The 17,026-nt window shown below is 40.6% G+C and overlaps 1 protein-coding gene across 6 annotated transcripts in view; it reads left to right on the top strand.

Annotated features, from left to right (window-relative positions):
* The first annotated feature begins 1,242 nt into the window (after positions 1 to 1,242).
* The window catches only part of apbb2b (amyloid beta (A4) precursor protein-binding, family B, member 2b), a 45,085-nt gene continuing 29,301 nt past the window's right edge, over positions 1,243 to 17,026 (top strand). For 5 of the 6 annotated variants that reach the window (XM_058639920.1, XM_058639921.1, XM_058639919.1 and 2 more), the window contains exon 1: positions 1,243 to 1,370. The gene's annotated coding sequence lies outside the window, so the exon portion shown is untranslated. Of the gene's footprint in view, positions 1,371 to 1,399; positions 1,589 to 17,026 lie in introns of those variants that run through there. The other variant, XM_058639917.1, reaches the window with a different exon arrangement.

The raw sequence follows: 17,026 nt of genomic DNA, 5'->3' as shown, positions 1-17,026 counted from the left end.
TTTTTTTCCATGTTTTCCCATCTTTCACCACTTCCACTAAAAAGTGTATCAAGAAGGAACATGTTAAAAGCCAATATTACAATAAGTAAAGTATGTTGTTATGTTTATAAGCGCCTAATGCTGTTTTGGGACAGTAGGTAACTGTGAACTAAATATTTCATCTATAAAAGACAGAATTCTTGTCTACAGTAGAAATGATGGAGACTGGACAGATAGGAGATACTGCAGTAAATCAAAGTATCCACTAGGTGTCATTATTTTATTAGCCCACACTCCCATATATGGCATGTTCTAAGCAGATATTTGACATGGTTTATCAGAAAAAGAGAACTCCGAATTGTGTGGCATGAGCAGGACATACAGCTTTTCTGATATTGCTTTAGTACAATGTGCAATAAGTTAATAGTTTTGGTTTTGTGGGAAAAAAGTGTGCAGTGAATAATCTACCACTGGTGCTCTTCAGAATGGGGATCTTAAGTGCCTCAGATTTTTATAAAAGCATAGAATGCTTTTGTTCTGTCTGTGTCTGAGTTGCTGTTTTACCCTGTGTACACTCCTGCAAGTTTTTGATCTGGGCCAATAAAAGTTAAGGTAGGGCCTAAACCAGAGGACTCAAACTCAAATGACCTGGGGGCCACTGAGTCTACTTGAGTCTCCTGGTCTAAAAAAATGTCAAAAAAGTCAGGAAAATTAATAAAATAAAGATGATATTTTACATAATTTCAAAATAAAAGTGGTTTGTTTTGATATGAAACGATAAATCTCAATGTATTTATGATGCAAAATGAATCTATTAATTAAAAAAAAACGCATACAAAAACAAGTGGGGGCACATGAAATTGATTGTAGGGACGCATGTGGCCCATGGACCTCGAGTTTGGGAACTCTACTGTATGTGTTCAAGCATATCATTAATCATTAATTTCATTGATACTAAATGGAAAAAAATGTGTAAAAGCTTCAGAATACTTCAGAATTGTATAATCCTTAGTAGTTCATAGAATACTTTCTAATCAAACCGTTTATAGTCAAATTATTCCAAGGGGAATGTTATTGCATATTACAATGTAAAAAAACAAAAACAAAACTATATATACTGTATGTATATTTTAATGTGTATGGTATCTTTGATTCAGATCACTGCAGATCTTCACTGTCCAGTTTTTGTTGGATGAATTAATTGAATAAATCAAAAATCACGGAGGGGCGTTTGCTTCCGGAGCAGCGTCCCTCGTTTCCCCCTGTCGGAGAGCAGCGGCATCTGACTGGGAGAGAGGGAGGAGAAGAAACAAGCGAAGAAAGAACGGAGGGGAGGAGTAAAGAAAAGACTGGAGCTCTGCACGGGAGGACGTGAACACACTGGAGAGGAGGTGAGTGATGTGGTATGCCGAGAATTTGAGCTTCAACACGGGGGACTGTTGACGTTCCGGTACCGTCATAGTCCGTTAATGACCGGGAACGTGAATAACTTTCCATATTTTGTGTCGGGCGACGCGGTGCTGTGGCATCTGAGGGCCCGCTGTGGTGCAAACAAGTCGGGGAGGTGGGGGAGAGGAGACTGGGAGACTGCAGATTCACCGAAGCCAGCGTATGTTTCTATGACTTTATTGTTGGGTGTTGTTGTTCGTGTTGACCTTTAAAGTAGTTCACACGTAGTGTCGTTGAATGCAGCATCTGTTTTATTTTGCAAACAGCCGATATGAGTGACGCGGACAGACAGTGCGCTGCTCTCTAAGATTAGCTGCTTAAACTCGGCTATATATGCACAGTTTTAAAGAAATGTATGCAACCGAGCTGTTTAAGAAACATTTCTGTAACCGCACCACTGTTTTGGTTTTGGTTTTGGTTTGAGTTTATGTAGAAAGGAAGGTCTTTCTGAGAGTTGTTGGCAAACTGAGCTGTAGTCAGGATTTCAGGGTCCAGTGTGTTAAGATTAGTGACATCTACTGGTGGGAGTGAATATTGTGACCTCCGTTCGTTCCCCCCTTTCCCACGCACCTCACAAAATTAGAGTGGTCCTTTAAACAAAAGCAGAAAATATGTAATTTTGTTTCTGCCATTAAGCTTCTGCTTCAAATCGCAAAATGTACGCTATATTTGGTTCGTCCATCCAGGCAGCCGAAGAAGCATGGCAACGTAAGATTATGGTGGATGTGTAAAACAATGTAAAACTCAAGTGTTTTTATTTTAAAGTGACTTCAGCCCGTGATATACCTCGGGTTTAAGTCATTACTCACATGTCAGGTTACTGTAGTATCTCACATCGCTTGCGCTGTCCATGTGCACCCAACGCGCTGATGCAAACACTGCTAGGCTTAATCAGGATTGTGTAAACTCCTTTGGCAGAGGTTTGAACGTAACATTTACTTATTTGAAAGTTGTGCACTGCAACTTTAAGTTGTGTTGTTTCTTCCCTGGCTTCCAAGACTAAACCAGTGCCTGTGTTGACATATACGTAAAAATACTTAAGTTGCCTATTCATTTGTGCTGGGAAATATTGCTTATTTGTTTGTATAGATGTAAGAATATGGAAATCTCACAATACAGTACAATATTGTGATAGTATCCACAGTTGAGTGTGGCTCGGGATGTACTTTTCTGTCTGAACCCAACTGAGCCTGAGAGAATATTGATCAAATCTGACCCAAACCCACCAGATGACCCTTAATTCTTTGTCACAACCCAAACTGAATCTGACAAGCATTCTGTATTTTTTGTTGTTGTTGAAACCAGACACAGTCAGAATAAGCTCAAGCTTTCAACTGTATGACAGTCACAGTACAGTTCAGATTCCCCATTACCGTCTTTGTTAAACTGTAACCACTGATAACTATTTACATAATCTAACCATCATGGTTTATTTTGAGTTGTCGTGGAGCAAAAGGATAGGATACTCTACATCTATCAAAGATGCGTTGCGTTCACTGTCCTGTCATAAATGGCAAACCCCAGTTCTAGAGGCATGAGGTCATTCACTTATCAGTTTCTACTTACGTACTCACGTATTTACACTCGCTTTGCATCTATTTATTAAATATTTGCACCATAATGAAATCTAACCGAAATCAACCCGAGGCAGGCAATCATTTCTGGATATCAATGCACTAATCCACAGTAAAATCACTTGTATATGTAGCTCATGAAGTGTACTCCTCTATGGTGAGTGAGATGCACTCTGATTGCTTGAGGCTCTGTGTAACATTAGCTTTTGTCTCTTTGTACCTCTTTGAGAGTTGCTAATAGTGTTTGACTAAAGTATGTGCGTGATGGGCTTTTATTCTTTGGCTCGTGGGTGTTTTTAGAAATTCTCCATTGTCCACTACATAAAATGGCCACTGGTCTTTGGCTACATATTCATACATTCCTTGAGCTCTTGCACTGTCATGGAGAAGTGGGGTTATAAATGTTTCCTCTTGAGTGTTTTGGCCTAGCTGGATTCTTTTTTTTCCCCTTGTCATCCTCTCAAATTATTTTGTGGTGATGATTTGCCAAGGTGTCTCATATTACTTGCATTCTCTGATGTGTAGGTCACTGCAGTCTGGCAGTGTCTGTATATTGTCTTTTGTTTGTCAGTCACCTTTTCTCCAGTCTCATTTCTTGATTTGGAGAAACCAAAGTGCTGCCACACATCAGATTAAAAAGCCCCCGGAGCATCCGCAATTAAAAAAAAACAGTCTCTATCTATAGCAATGCCCCATTCTTTTGTTGCCGCTAACATCAGTGTCTGCCATTTGTGCTATACTAGATTTGTAGTAATAGTGATCCTAGTCCATAGGGTCAAGGGTATGTAAGTTATGATGGTTGTAGTTGTCTCTTCCCTCTGCTCCACTGCAGCTGAAACAAACCCTTTTGCCCAAAATACCTTTTGATTATTTGATATCATCACAGGTTCATGACAGTATTGAGAGGTTTTTGTTCTTGCAAGATCATTAAATTGATAATAGTTTTACATCCCTATTTGTTTGGCAGTGAAATGCCTGTCACAGGTTCCCAGAGCTCAAAGTGGAATCTTTAAATTGGTGGTTTTGTCTGACTAACATACCAAAACCCAAAGATATTCACTTTACAATGTCATAAAAACAAGAGAAAAACAGCAAAGGTTTGTGAGCCAAGCAACAATGGAATTGATGGCTCTTTATCCTTATACAACTTAAGATGATTGTTTGTAGACTCATAGTTGTCTTGATTTCTCCGTCCTGTCCTACAGTATAAGCAATAAAGAAGCTCATTGTGAAACAAACATGCATAAAGAAGGGTATTCTCTTGACTTGTGTACATTTCATGGAATAGAGGGCTATAGGCCAGGAAAGCCCCAGGGGGAGGTCGAGCTACAGCTTGCATTGGTGCATGGTGTTTGCTGGACTGGACACAGCTTGCTAAATGCTTCCATTCTTGTTCTGGTAGCTTCGGCCAAATCCATGAGATAATATGGCTGCTTGTTTTCATACAAGCATGGAGCCACTTAATAGCTTGTTTACTTTTGTGACTTAAAGAATTTAGAGAATGATGTCAATGTATCTCTCTTATATTCATCTCAGACACAGAATTATTGTTGACTTATTCTTTCAAAAGCATTGGCTGCCCCATTATTCACAAGGACTGGATTTCTTGCTGCGTCACATCAGTGTTAGACCCTGTGAAACAGGAGTGTACCATATGTGTTTTGTGTGGATGCAGCAGGGACACTGAAGTTGTTGACAATAACATGAATTGCCAGAGGACTTGTCTTGTTTTTGGACTCTACCACTGAGGTTTTTTTTCCCTTCCCGCCTCACTACCTGTCTCTTGGCAGGAGGTTCTCTCATAATGCACACTTGTCCAAAATGGAAAATTCAAAAGTAATGAATTAAAAGTAGGGATGTCATGTTTTCATTCTGAAAAAACAACAACTTTGTTTTACTATTTCCTGTACATACACTAACATGGTAAACAGCCAGTACTCATTATTTTAGGCAGTGGCTTTGTTGGTTGGCGCTGCGGTCTTGGTTTGGTGAGTTAAATAGTGCAAGCTACAAAAATGAATGTGCCACTGACTGACTGTACCACCACAGTGGAAATGGTGCACTGTCATCCTCTCTTCCTCTCCGTCACTGGCTGCCTTTCTACCTCGCCTCCCTCCCTCTCGATACTTGCTGGCTTGCTTTTAATCCAGAACTGGCCCTGGTCTCTTGTATGTGTGTTTGTGTGTGTGTGCTAAATACATGATGTCATTGCTAATTGCTCTGGGCTCTTGGGATGTGAAGTTGGTTTTACATTCTGCCCCTCTCCCTCTTCTATGCACCTTCTTTTCACTTTATCCCTCTTTCCCTCTTCATTTACTCTCCCTCGCTTCCACTGTACCATTTCTATACACCACCATGAGTTGCTGAGTATGGAAAAAGTGACTTAGACATTTATGGGCTGAGTTTTGGCCAAGTACTGCAGACAGAGCCTGTGTGCTAGTGTATGTGTTTTTGTTTTGCTGTGGTGTTGAATGTGCCTCACTTTCAAGAGGACCCCTTTTTCTCCCTAGGTTTCCTCTGTAACCTCTATCATAGACAAAGCATTTACACATTATCTTCCCAACCTCGACCTCAAGTCGAGAAATATTGTCTTTCAATTTTTTGTTATGTGTCCACCAGTGACACTTGGTCCGAGGCTTGAAACTGCAATACTAATTCCACACTTTTCTGACCCACTCGGAGGGGGACGGGACCTCATTCCCAGTATCTAAACTATGTCCGCCATCTTTGCTAACAGTTACGCCTACAGGACCAAGTGTCACTGGTGGGCATGAACAAAAAAAAGAATAAAGATATTTCTCAACTCAGGGGAATCTGAGGTTGGGAAGTAACATTTTTCAGTTGTATACAATAGTTGTATTGTATTCGGTGTATTATCAGTAGTATTCCTTTAAGTCACCAGCTTGTCACACGATGTCTTTGCTGATTTAAATTTGGGTACACTGTGTCTGTGTGTGGTGATGTTAAAACTCTCGCCTTTTAACAACAAACTGTTTATGTCTGTGTGTGGTCGAGGGCATGCACAACAAACAGCTGATGAGACAATATGGTGTGCATGTGTGTCGGTTTCTGTGTGGGTGTGTGTGAGCAATCAGATTAAAGAGTACGGAGATCAGTTATCACTATCCTGCTTCCCCTGTGAAACAATAGCACTGGACCGCCCTTGGCCAAACAAGTGTGCGTATACTGGGACATGTGCATATTTGCGTGTTTGTGGAGGAAGTCTTCCCAGATTGGTCAGATGACTGATGAATTAGGGACTGAAGAAAACTAGATTCATTCCAGGCTGTCAAATTGGCACCACAACTCCACTGCAGTTTATGTGTGATGCTGTATTTGTGTGTATTGTCACTCTTTTTCTTCATCTCATTCCATTGACTTTCTCTTTCAGTCCCTTATCGAAGACTTCAATGGGTTATTGTGCCCTCTATCAGGCAGGCTACAGTGTGTGTGTGTGTGTGTTGTTGCAGGGAGCAGACAGCCGTGAGGTGTGTTTGAACAGAGAAGGAGTATAGAGGCCCTGTTCATCCTGTTGGGTGTGAAAATTAATGATGGGCCCCCGTTCTCGCTTTCCTTCTGTCCCTCTGTCCATCTCACTGTCTCCCTCCTGCTGACAGCACGTGCTTGTATCCAATTGCCTTATTTTTGCTCCGTTTTACATTGCATCTTTTTTTCTTTGTTCCTGCATGCGAGTGTTGCCTTGTTAAGTGTCAGCTCTTGATAGCCCTCGCCGATTGGCTGTCTCCTCACTGTCAGCCTGCCTTGTGATCAGCTTGTCAGTATGCATGTTATTCTACCCACAAATTACCTGTGGAAGCCTGCTAGCTGAGGACTGACATGTTTTCCATTTTGAAAAGAAAATCCACACACGGACACACTCTATGCCCATGTTCACACACTTAACCACCCCTTTGTTTATATGTTTCTGTTTCTGATGTTGTCTTTTCCACATGGCTGCACTTTCACACGAATACCCCCATCACTTCCACTTCTGCTGCATAAGGGTTTTCAGCCTCTCTCTCGCTATCTGACCCTCCCCTCTACTGGCTTTCTCACACACACACACACACACACACACACACACACACACACACACACACACACACACACACACACACACACACACACACATCTTACACCCCATCTTACTCTACAAAAGCCTGAATGTGATGAAACAGGCTGTTAAGGCCAGAGCCCCAGGTGCCAATGTAAATTGCCCTAACGCAGCAAGTTCAACGATTTCTGCTGCACTGTCTCAGAACAACCTTTCACTCAGAGTTGCTAGTTTTCTGTCATTTTTCTAATCCTCTGTCCTCACTGCAAGGAACACTAAAGTAGAGACATTTTCCTGACTTGGCACAAGGAAAACTCCAAATACGGGCACCATTGAGCAGTACTGTAAAACAATCACACCGCACTGAGCATCTGTAAAACATTCAGTGTGCTATTTGAAACATCTTGCGCATAACTGTTATCCAATGGGCATTGTGCAACGTGGTAAATAATCTGTATTTATACTGTGCTTTTATAGTCTTAATGGACACTTGTAGCACTTTACATTTAAATGACCATGTTTGGAGTGTCTTGCCCAAAAGCTCCTTGGCACATAGACTAGAGGAGCCAGGGATTCAACTTCAACTTGAAACCCTTCACGTTAACAACTTTGATTTTGAAAAGCGTTCTGTGATGAATGTGTGCTTTTTGTTCAGTTTTCGTAGGAAGGCTTTCTTAACAAGTTTGACGTTGACGGTTTCACATTATTTTCTGTCAAACCTTCTAAATAAACAGTAAATAATATATATATACACTGTGCAGTATTTGAGACCCTTTGATGTGTGACTGAAATCAAAAGACTTGTAGAAGCCAATTGTTAAAATTTGAGATGAAGAATGGAATTACTTCCCAGCTGCCGAACCCACCCTCCTCTCTCCTGTCTCTCTTCTCTCCTACCCCAGCCAGTCCAGGCAGATGGCCATACACTCTTGCGTCTTGGTTCTGCCAGGAGATTTGTTCCTTCCTGTTAAAAGGGACTTTTTTTCTTACCACTCTCACCAAGTTCTTATTCACTGTGTTCCCGTTGGATCTCTCTGTAGTGATCGTAAGGTCATGACCTTACTGTGTTAAGTGCCTTGCAATAATGTATGTTATGAATTGGCACTACACACATAAATGAATTTAAAATTGAAATGGCCTGCTTTACTATCTAGTGGGACAGATAATTGATAGAGAGAGGGCAGTATGGCATGGGGTTTGGTTTCATGTAGTACTTTGTCAATACCATGGCATTAATGCACATCACAGCGCGCTTTGCTGTGCGAACACTTATCTCAGGAACTGTTGTGCTTTCTGTCAGGTCAGTCTTTCTTCCACTTTATGGCTGTTTTACATATAAATGGTAGCACATGCATACCTGATGTTGTACACAATATGTTGTGCATGAGAAAGGGCTCAGAGTGCATTGCATTTTAATTTATTTCTTGTGTACATTTTTAAATCAAAGCATGTATTGACAGTTAATAATTCAGTATATAGTTTGCCACCCATATACTGTATGTACCGTTGTGTCGTAGGTGACTTTTGTTGCAGTAAAACTTAATGCAGTGTTTCTGTAGGGGGAACCATCGCTATCATAATAAATTTATGGAGATTTGCATGCACTACAGTGGTAAATATTTAATTCCTAGTCATTTGTGGTATAATGCTACATCCAGAAGTCAATCAGGAAAAAAATGATCAGCAACTTTCTAATATACAGCAAAAAACAGTCCGACTTTGACAAAGTGCCATTCAAAAAGCATTTTGTATATTAAATGATGAATAGATAAATCAGCTATATCATACAATTGTTAGATCATGGTCTTGTTTTATAGAAAATGTATTAAGTGTCAGATCATCAGGAGAGGTTCCCTACTGGTTACTTCCTGTTGGGAAACGCTGGAACATGCATTGTTCACCATGACTTCAGCAAGCTAACATTAAAGTTGAACATCTGTTGAAACAGTTAACCTTCACAGACAAACAAGACTGTGAACTGTATGAAATACAGGATGATCGGAATGTTGACTCATATAATGGCAGTCGTGGTGGTGATTTGAGCTCCTGACCAGATTAGTTTCTCACTGTTGCATCATATCCTGTGCTGATTAATGATAAGTTAACATCTGTTGTATGGATATGAAGCACTGCTTATCTTAATATTGTTGACGGTGTGTCATAAACCACAGCGACATAAAGTTTTATTGTGGTTGTAGGCTACAATTGAAATTAATTCAGTAGTGTTACTTTGATAAACCACACAGTGCTGGAATTTGCATCTTGGCTTTGCAGTGACTGCGCAAAATATATGGTGAGGCCGTCTCTGTCTTTGTGTGTGTGTGTGTGTGTGGTGCAGTGGTTGTCCACCAGCCGTGGTCAGCGAGCTGTATCATCCCCGTCCAAAACCAGTCTGTCAGAGAAGAATTCTCTGCAAATTTTGGGAAACAACAAAAATAACTCCCATTAGTATGAAGGGAGAAAGAGGCAGCCATTGTATGAAAGGAAGAGACGACAAGTGAGGGAGGGGATGACGGTGATTTAAAGTATTGGAAGCTGAACGATCATTGCAGTGGTGTCTGTGGTTTCTTTGGCAGGGATGGGACATTCTTTTTCTGATGAGTCACTCCCCCACTCTGTCTTTCTCTCTGATCAGTTTTCCTTCTCTCTTGCTCTCATGTTGGCACCCTCTCCCCCCCTCTCTTCTTATTTTCTGAGTATTATTACTGTCTCCTACTGTTGTCTTTGGCCAGGAAGTCAAAACCTGCAGGCAGTCAGATCAGACTGATATCAAAATAGTCTTGTTACATTATCATGGAAGAGCATCATAAAGGCTTTGAAATGACATGTCATAGAACAAGTCCGTGTTAGTCTCTCTTTCTAACCTATGTGTTTGTATGTGGTAATGAAACACTTCGGGGGAACATTGTGTAGCCTCATTTATACTCAGTCACTCAAACCTTTTGATGTCTGAGCTCTGACAAACTCGGAGTGATGCGCAGTTTTTAATTTACGCTTTGGAAGGTTTCAGTCGTGTCCATGGTAACCACACCTAGCTCTGTGAGTATTGTGTTACCCTGACTGGTATATATTTCCTTCCACTTTTTTCTTCCACAATTTTTTTTTATCTATATTCTTCATTTTGATGATGGATGGATTTGAGGAAGTTGTTGATATTTATTTGACGAGGATGAGATCTAGAATTTATTTTTACGGAGAGAACAAAAGGAGCATGAAAAACAGTGGTTGTCGATGCAGTTGAACCAATCGAGAGAGCAACAGGGAGAATATCCCTTGTTCTTACAGTTTAAGACGATATGTCAGCATGGTGATGGTGAATGCCACAAATCACACTGCACAGCAAAATATGACTGTGTCTGATGTGAAAATACATAATGCTTAACCCTCACCTTAACAGTAATCCGCTTTTCTTCAGACTACATCCACACTTCTGCATTTTCTTTAAAAACAATGGCATTTTCAAACAAAATGATCTGTGTCGAGATTCAGCTTCACATCAGTAACCACCATCCATACCAACAGCCATGCAGTTGTTTAGTTAGCACTTTCAAACGTCACAGTTTTCAGGCTTGAATAATGTGGACGTCACATGTTGCCAGAGCAGAATTCATGCATTTTTAAATGGAAAATGGAGTAGTGTTGATGTAGTCTCAATTGGGACACATTGTTTGTCCTCAATTAACTAGTCTTCAGTCTGGAAATTGTTTCCACAAGTAGCCGTTGACACACACACATTCACACAGTCACATACAAAGCTATTTGGTTTGTGTCTAGACTTCCCTGTCCTCTCGGATGTCCTGTCACATCTCGGCTATTTATAGGACACACTGTGTCCCCACTGCTTCTGCCCTCGCCTTGGATCCAACGAGACTTTTGTGCACGTGCGCATTTGTCCTCCTGTCAGTTGGTATCTTTTCAGTGGGAGAGGGAGAAGACTATTTTGACACAAATAAGAGTTTTGATGTTTGCAGGTCATGCACACAGGAAACGGCACTACATAAATGTTTTTAAAATGTCTAATTTGTGTTCAAGTAGACCAACAGCATGACGTCTCCACGGTAACAATCACATTGTGGCTTTCTGCCAGCTCGTCACTAATTAAGTACTGTCAACTCACTGCTTGGAGTAAACTGAACAACAGTCAAAAGAAAGCAGAATGTTTTGTTTGACTCTTAAGATCAGAGGGAGAATCACATGTTTTTCAAAATTGTAGGAAGAAAAACTGTCAGTATTTATGTTAAGAGAAATGTATTTATAGTGAAGAAAAGAGGCTCATGATAAGTTGAACAGATGTGGCTGTTTTCCGACTCAACTTCTGCCTTTACTTGTTGTCCTAACATCCCGTCCAGGAAAGAGCTGTGGTCTCATTTCAATAAAATCATGCTAGAGCTGCATGACCAAGCGCGTGTGTGTGTTCCACAGCATGAGCAGGCTTCGCGCTTTGAAATCAAACATCCATGCGTTGTGTGTTTTGCGTGTGTGTATAGTGTATTTTTTCTACCATCCAAAGACCTCCCCTCACCCACAGGAAAGAGAGGGGGAAAAAAAGGGCAGGGGTGGGGGTTATATGGGAGTAGGGGAGGGGTAACGGCAGCACACTTGCTCCCAAGTTTCCCACTGGCAGGGAATAGTTTCTTGGCTTCTGTTTCTGACATGTTACTTTTCCACATCAAAAGTGTGTGTTTGTGGGCTGAGATTTCTGAGTGTGTTACAAAACTCTTTATTCTCTGTCACCTGTACAGTCGTCATATTTTGACTAGAGCTTGAGTTAATTAACCCTCTTACCATCGAGATAACCAGGCTGCCTAGATATATATCGATTTTATGGCTGTAGCATTGTCAAAAAATGTTCAGTGAATGAGTGCTTCTGCTCCTTTTTCCAAGATAACTTTCACTTTTGATATCTGATATCTTATTCAGCCATTTAGGAATACGGCATGGAAAAGCTAACGTCACAAACGTCTGACGCGCTGTTGAATCTTGTCTGTTATTGGACGGTCGTTCCACAGAAGTCCTGAGGCCTACGTTAATGGCGCAAAGCTCTATTTCTCTGCTTTCCGGTATCCATCCATCCCTCTATGGCAAAAGTCGGGGTGAACAGATCGCCAGTCTATAGTTTTTTAATTTTCTAGATATCACAAACGCTCTAGGAGTTACAGTAATGAGAAGCATGCATGCCACGGTTTAAACACCGTAGTAACAGCCACCAACATATTTACGCTCACTTAGTTGTGGGTGGAGATGCATTGAGACCCCTTACATTTACTCTTCTGTTCAATGTGGTGGTTCAATCTCTGACCACCTCCTGAAGTGGTTTTGGCAGATCGGATATCAATCCTCCTGTACATACATACAAATGATCAGGCGTTATCCAATTGCAATCAGATCACAGAAAACGCATTTTAATTCCAGGTGTAAAAGGGGGCTACTGTGGCAGCATTAGCCTCACACAGAGACACAGACCTGCGCCAACCGAAAGTTTAATGTTCAAAAGTCTGGTTATATTTCACCAGGAATGTCGTTGATAATAGTCGTTGCCTCAAGTACAACAAGGTAAAGGTGGTAATACAATGATCTTATCTAACAACAATGAGCTTAAGTGCATCACATTCAGACAAAAAAGAGAAAAATGCACAGTGTTTCGACAGCCTAGCTCGTAGGCCATCCCCCTTGTCTCCTATCAGGTATGTTATGCCAGCAGGAACTCAAGGTAGAGTTAATAGTAACCATCAGTCAGTTAAAGATACACCATTTATTCATGACTTGTGTAAATGATTAAAATTGTTATTTAGAAAATAGATAAAAATGTCATTACTTGGCCAAACTGACTTCCCGAGGAAACATTCATCCACATATTATCCATTTTGGTTCAACTGTAGCAGCTACAGCAAACTTCTGCTGGTCCAAGCCAATGAAGACAAGACTGTAAATATTTTTTTTTAGTTTATCTTAACAACACTAATCCATATTGCATGACTGTAATCACTGCTTTGCCTTTTACTCTGGAACAATCTGCCAGTGAAGTGTTGGGTCATTGCAGGTTTACAAGTCAATTAATACTCCGTCATCTGTGACATATTTTAATTTTTTAGTACAGTGTATGTATACACACTCCTTTTGTTATTGATTTTAGTTTGCTCAGGCTCACTGAATGGTATGTGTACATGTGGTCACAAATTCACAGATGATCATCACTCATCTGTATCCCTGTGGGTAGTGTGTGTGTTTGTTTTCCCTCTCCCTTTGTTGACCAATTAGAAGGTTTTTTTGCCCCCAGTCAACCTGACCCACCCACCCAAAATAGAAACATGCCTAAGATTCTTTGGCACACCCTGAACATTCCTCATCCTTTTCTTTCTTTTCGTGGTCATTTTTTTCATTCGCTTTCCCAACCATGGAAACCACTCCAGCGGAAAATGATACCTTAAGCAGTATGTTTACAGTACTTTCATAAATTCACAAAAACACACAAAGACTGTTTGTCTTGGAGTGTTCTGTCAACTCTGGTTGTACAAGTGAGTTTAATGGATGAATAAATAGATGGATCTATTTATGTCTGTCCTTCACACTTGCTGTACTCTGCTGCTGCAAGGACAACGTATGGCCGTATTATGTATGGTCAAACCATGAACCAGCCTCTCTGTGTGTGTGTGTGTGTGTGTGTGTGTGGGGTGGGATATCTGAGTGTCTACAGAAGATTGTTTAATTTGACTACAGTCTCTGACAAAGTGTTACTTTGTCTGTTATTTCCTGTTATTGAAAATAAACGGATACATACACACATATTTGCAAACTTATTCGCACACACACACACACACACACACACACACACACACACACACACACACACACACACACACACACCACCTTTCTCTTCTACCCTTTCCGCAGTTATTCTGGAGGACTATTGTTTTCTTCCCTTTCTTTCTTCTCCTTGTTTTAGTGGACACACACACACACACACACCAAACCAGTCTAGTCATCAACCATCAACCATCTGTTGGTGTCAGACAGATTAATGTCTTATTTTGTGTTTCTTACCATTGACGGGAGCCATAAATTTGTTTTTAGCTTCAATGCAGCGAGCGAAGGTGTACCACTTGTCTTAGATTACTAAAAAACACTAACAATACATAAAAAAAGAAAACTGGTAGTAGGATAGATTTTCATCCTTTAGTAGAGATTTATTCTAGTGTTTTTGTTTTGATTGTGGCTCTAGTAAACTAAAACGTGTGTGGGGATTAGACTGCACATAGGGAGGGACATAAAATAGTCTTCTAGGTCATTTAAATGTGTATACAGAGAACAAGTGTAGATAAATATTTTCTGATTTAGTTTGGGCCTGAACTTTAATTGCATCATTTTTGTCTCTTAAAAGTGCATTGTCCTTTACAGATTGAAGTAATTGGAATGGGAAGAGCCATACAGTCATGGTAATGCACACAGTTTGTCTTTGTTTTGCAGCGTTGCTAAACTCTCAGCCTTCTAGTAGAAGTAATTTGCAGTTAAATGTTAAGGGCCCAACCTACTCTGCAGCCAATGAAAATAAAGCCAACAAAGATCTGGGAAGATTGCCTGGTATTGTGCAGCTGGCTTACACGTTCACGTCCTAATCCAAATGTTAGAAAAACACCCTGTTGCTTTTATTCTATTTTTCATCCTTTGCTTTAATGGCATGAATTTTTTTGTTATATTTTAGATAGCTTGGCCTCCAACTGTGTCAATTTTGCCTTTGTCTGTTTTTTTTTGGTAACAGATGGGTTTTCTCACAAGCAGAGGGCGAGAAGAGGAGGGGTAGAGCGGTTGTAAATCAGGATTATAGAGAGAAACGGGTGGTTTATGAGAGTTTACAGACCTTCACTTTTAATGAGATAAGAATAAGAAGATGTGACGTACTAGACAAAAGGAAAGAAGGAGAGGATGGGTGGGAGCTAGAAGATGAATGTAGTGGAGGCCGGGAGAGGAAGAGGAGACGAGAAGGAAGGAAATGGGCAAGGAAATCGTTTAAAGGGAAGATGTAAAAGTCTAGGAGGATTAGCAGAGGAACTGGAATGGCGAGAAACGTTGAGAGGGACAAGCAGGAAGGAGCCTATGTTAACTGTTGGCAGACATCCACTTGGCATACTAATTTAAAAGCAGCCTGTCTCTGGCTTGCTTAGTCCAGAGTCTGTTTTCACCAGTGGCTCAACACAACACGTAAAAGGAAAAGGTCTAGAGTATTGAACTGTTTGCAGCTGCTTCCTTCATTCTCTCTGCAGCCAGACCTCCAATGTACCCATCACACATGCAGCACCACAAACTTGGAGAGCAGGGCAGTAGGTCAGAGGTCACTGCCGTGCTTTGACACATCCTAGATCTTATTACTTGGCCTCCTAGTGTGTGTTTTTTCTGTGTGTGTGTGTCTGTGTGCCTTGGTCATCATTGGTCTGCCCGCCTGTCTTCCTCAGTTTTTGCCCGTGCATTTACCTGTTTACAAGGGACTCCTGTGAAAGGTTCACCCATGTTTTACAATTCATGCCTATGCTTGTGATCCGTGTTTGTGTCTGTGTGTGAGGGGCCCTGTAATCACCCCCTCATCTGCAGCAGAAGACCACAGGGAGGCCTTCATGGGTCCTGAGGCCTGACCCACAACAGCCACTATATGATTGCATTCAGTGTGAAACTATATCCAGATATGAAGTTGGAATTGAAAGTTACAGTTTAAGTGCATATTTGATGTACAGCTGCTGAGCCGTAGCTCCACCCAAGTGTGTAAACATACATTTCTCATTTGACATCTGTCTGTAGGTGAAAGAAATGATATGGCTAGTATGGTGCAGTCTGTAGTTAGCGTTTGGTCAGTGACACTTTTTGTTGTTGTTGTTTTGGCTTCACTCTGGCACACTGAGCTTACAAAACAACCATGTCACTAATTTAACACATCAGAATTTCAGAGTAGTTTGCGGAAGACTTCTGCTTTTGACTTTCTCGATCATGAACATCTATGTCTGTTTTGAACCTTGTTAAGTACCGGAGCTCTCTTTCTGTGTCTCTCTTTCTCTTGTTTTATCTCATTTTCTGTCACTCAGTCTTTGCACCCTCTGATAATATGTTTTTTTTTTTTGTGTAGGGCTGTATTCACTTACAAAATTTATTGTGTTTACTGTTTTGATTTATCGGTTTCAATGTTTTTTGTTTTTTAAAGAACTAAAACGAGCTTTCATTTTTTCCAGCTTCTTAAATTTCAATATTCGCTGGTTTCTTTGCTCCATATAACAAAGAAATAATTAAAAGGGGTCATTTTGGTTTGTGGACGGAACAAGACATATTTAGAATATCGTCATTTCAAGGTTTGGGAAACGATGCTCAACATTTTCTGACACTTTATGATTAATCGAGAAAAAAATTGACAGATTAATTAATTATGAAAATAATTCTTAGTTGCAGCCTTAAACAAAAGCATTACCCATCATACTCACTCAGTTTATGACATTAATTGAACCTTTTATTTTCCTGAGAGATGTCACACTTACTGTGATTGACAGAATTACTTTGTGAAAGTGAGGATTATTGGTGTACTAGGAGTGTAAAGCCTGATTTTGTGATTTGTGAGTGACAGGAAAGCGGTTCCTTCCTCTCATGTTACATTTTATTGTTTCATGGACACTGTCACATCTTCATGGAGACGTTTCATCTTTAACTTTTGGACCAAAACGTGTTCTTCCCATTTCTCTCTTGATTGGTCCAATCAGTGCTGAACTTTCTACCTCTGGTACTTGTGCTGCTGTTGTCCTCTCAGTAAAAGTAAATTCCAAATCTCTTCTTTGTCAGCTACAATATATCAACTTAACCACAAATGAGGGAAAAGTTGCACAGATAAGGATACAAATAAAGAAGCTAACCGAGAGAGCCAGCTGGAGGTCTGTGGTTATATGGAGATGAAAAGCGATGGCGTATAAACCAGACTTAACGGCCATTCCTTTGGTTCAGTT

The sequence above is a fragment of the Solea solea genome, chromosome 10 (assembly GCF_958295425.1).
Source record: "Solea solea chromosome 10, fSolSol10.1, whole genome shotgun sequence".
Classification (NCBI taxonomy): domain Eukaryota; kingdom Metazoa; phylum Chordata; class Actinopteri; order Pleuronectiformes; family Soleidae; genus Solea; species Solea solea.
Note: the sequence above shows the minus strand (reverse complement) of the source record. Positions and strands in the feature narration are given on the sequence as shown.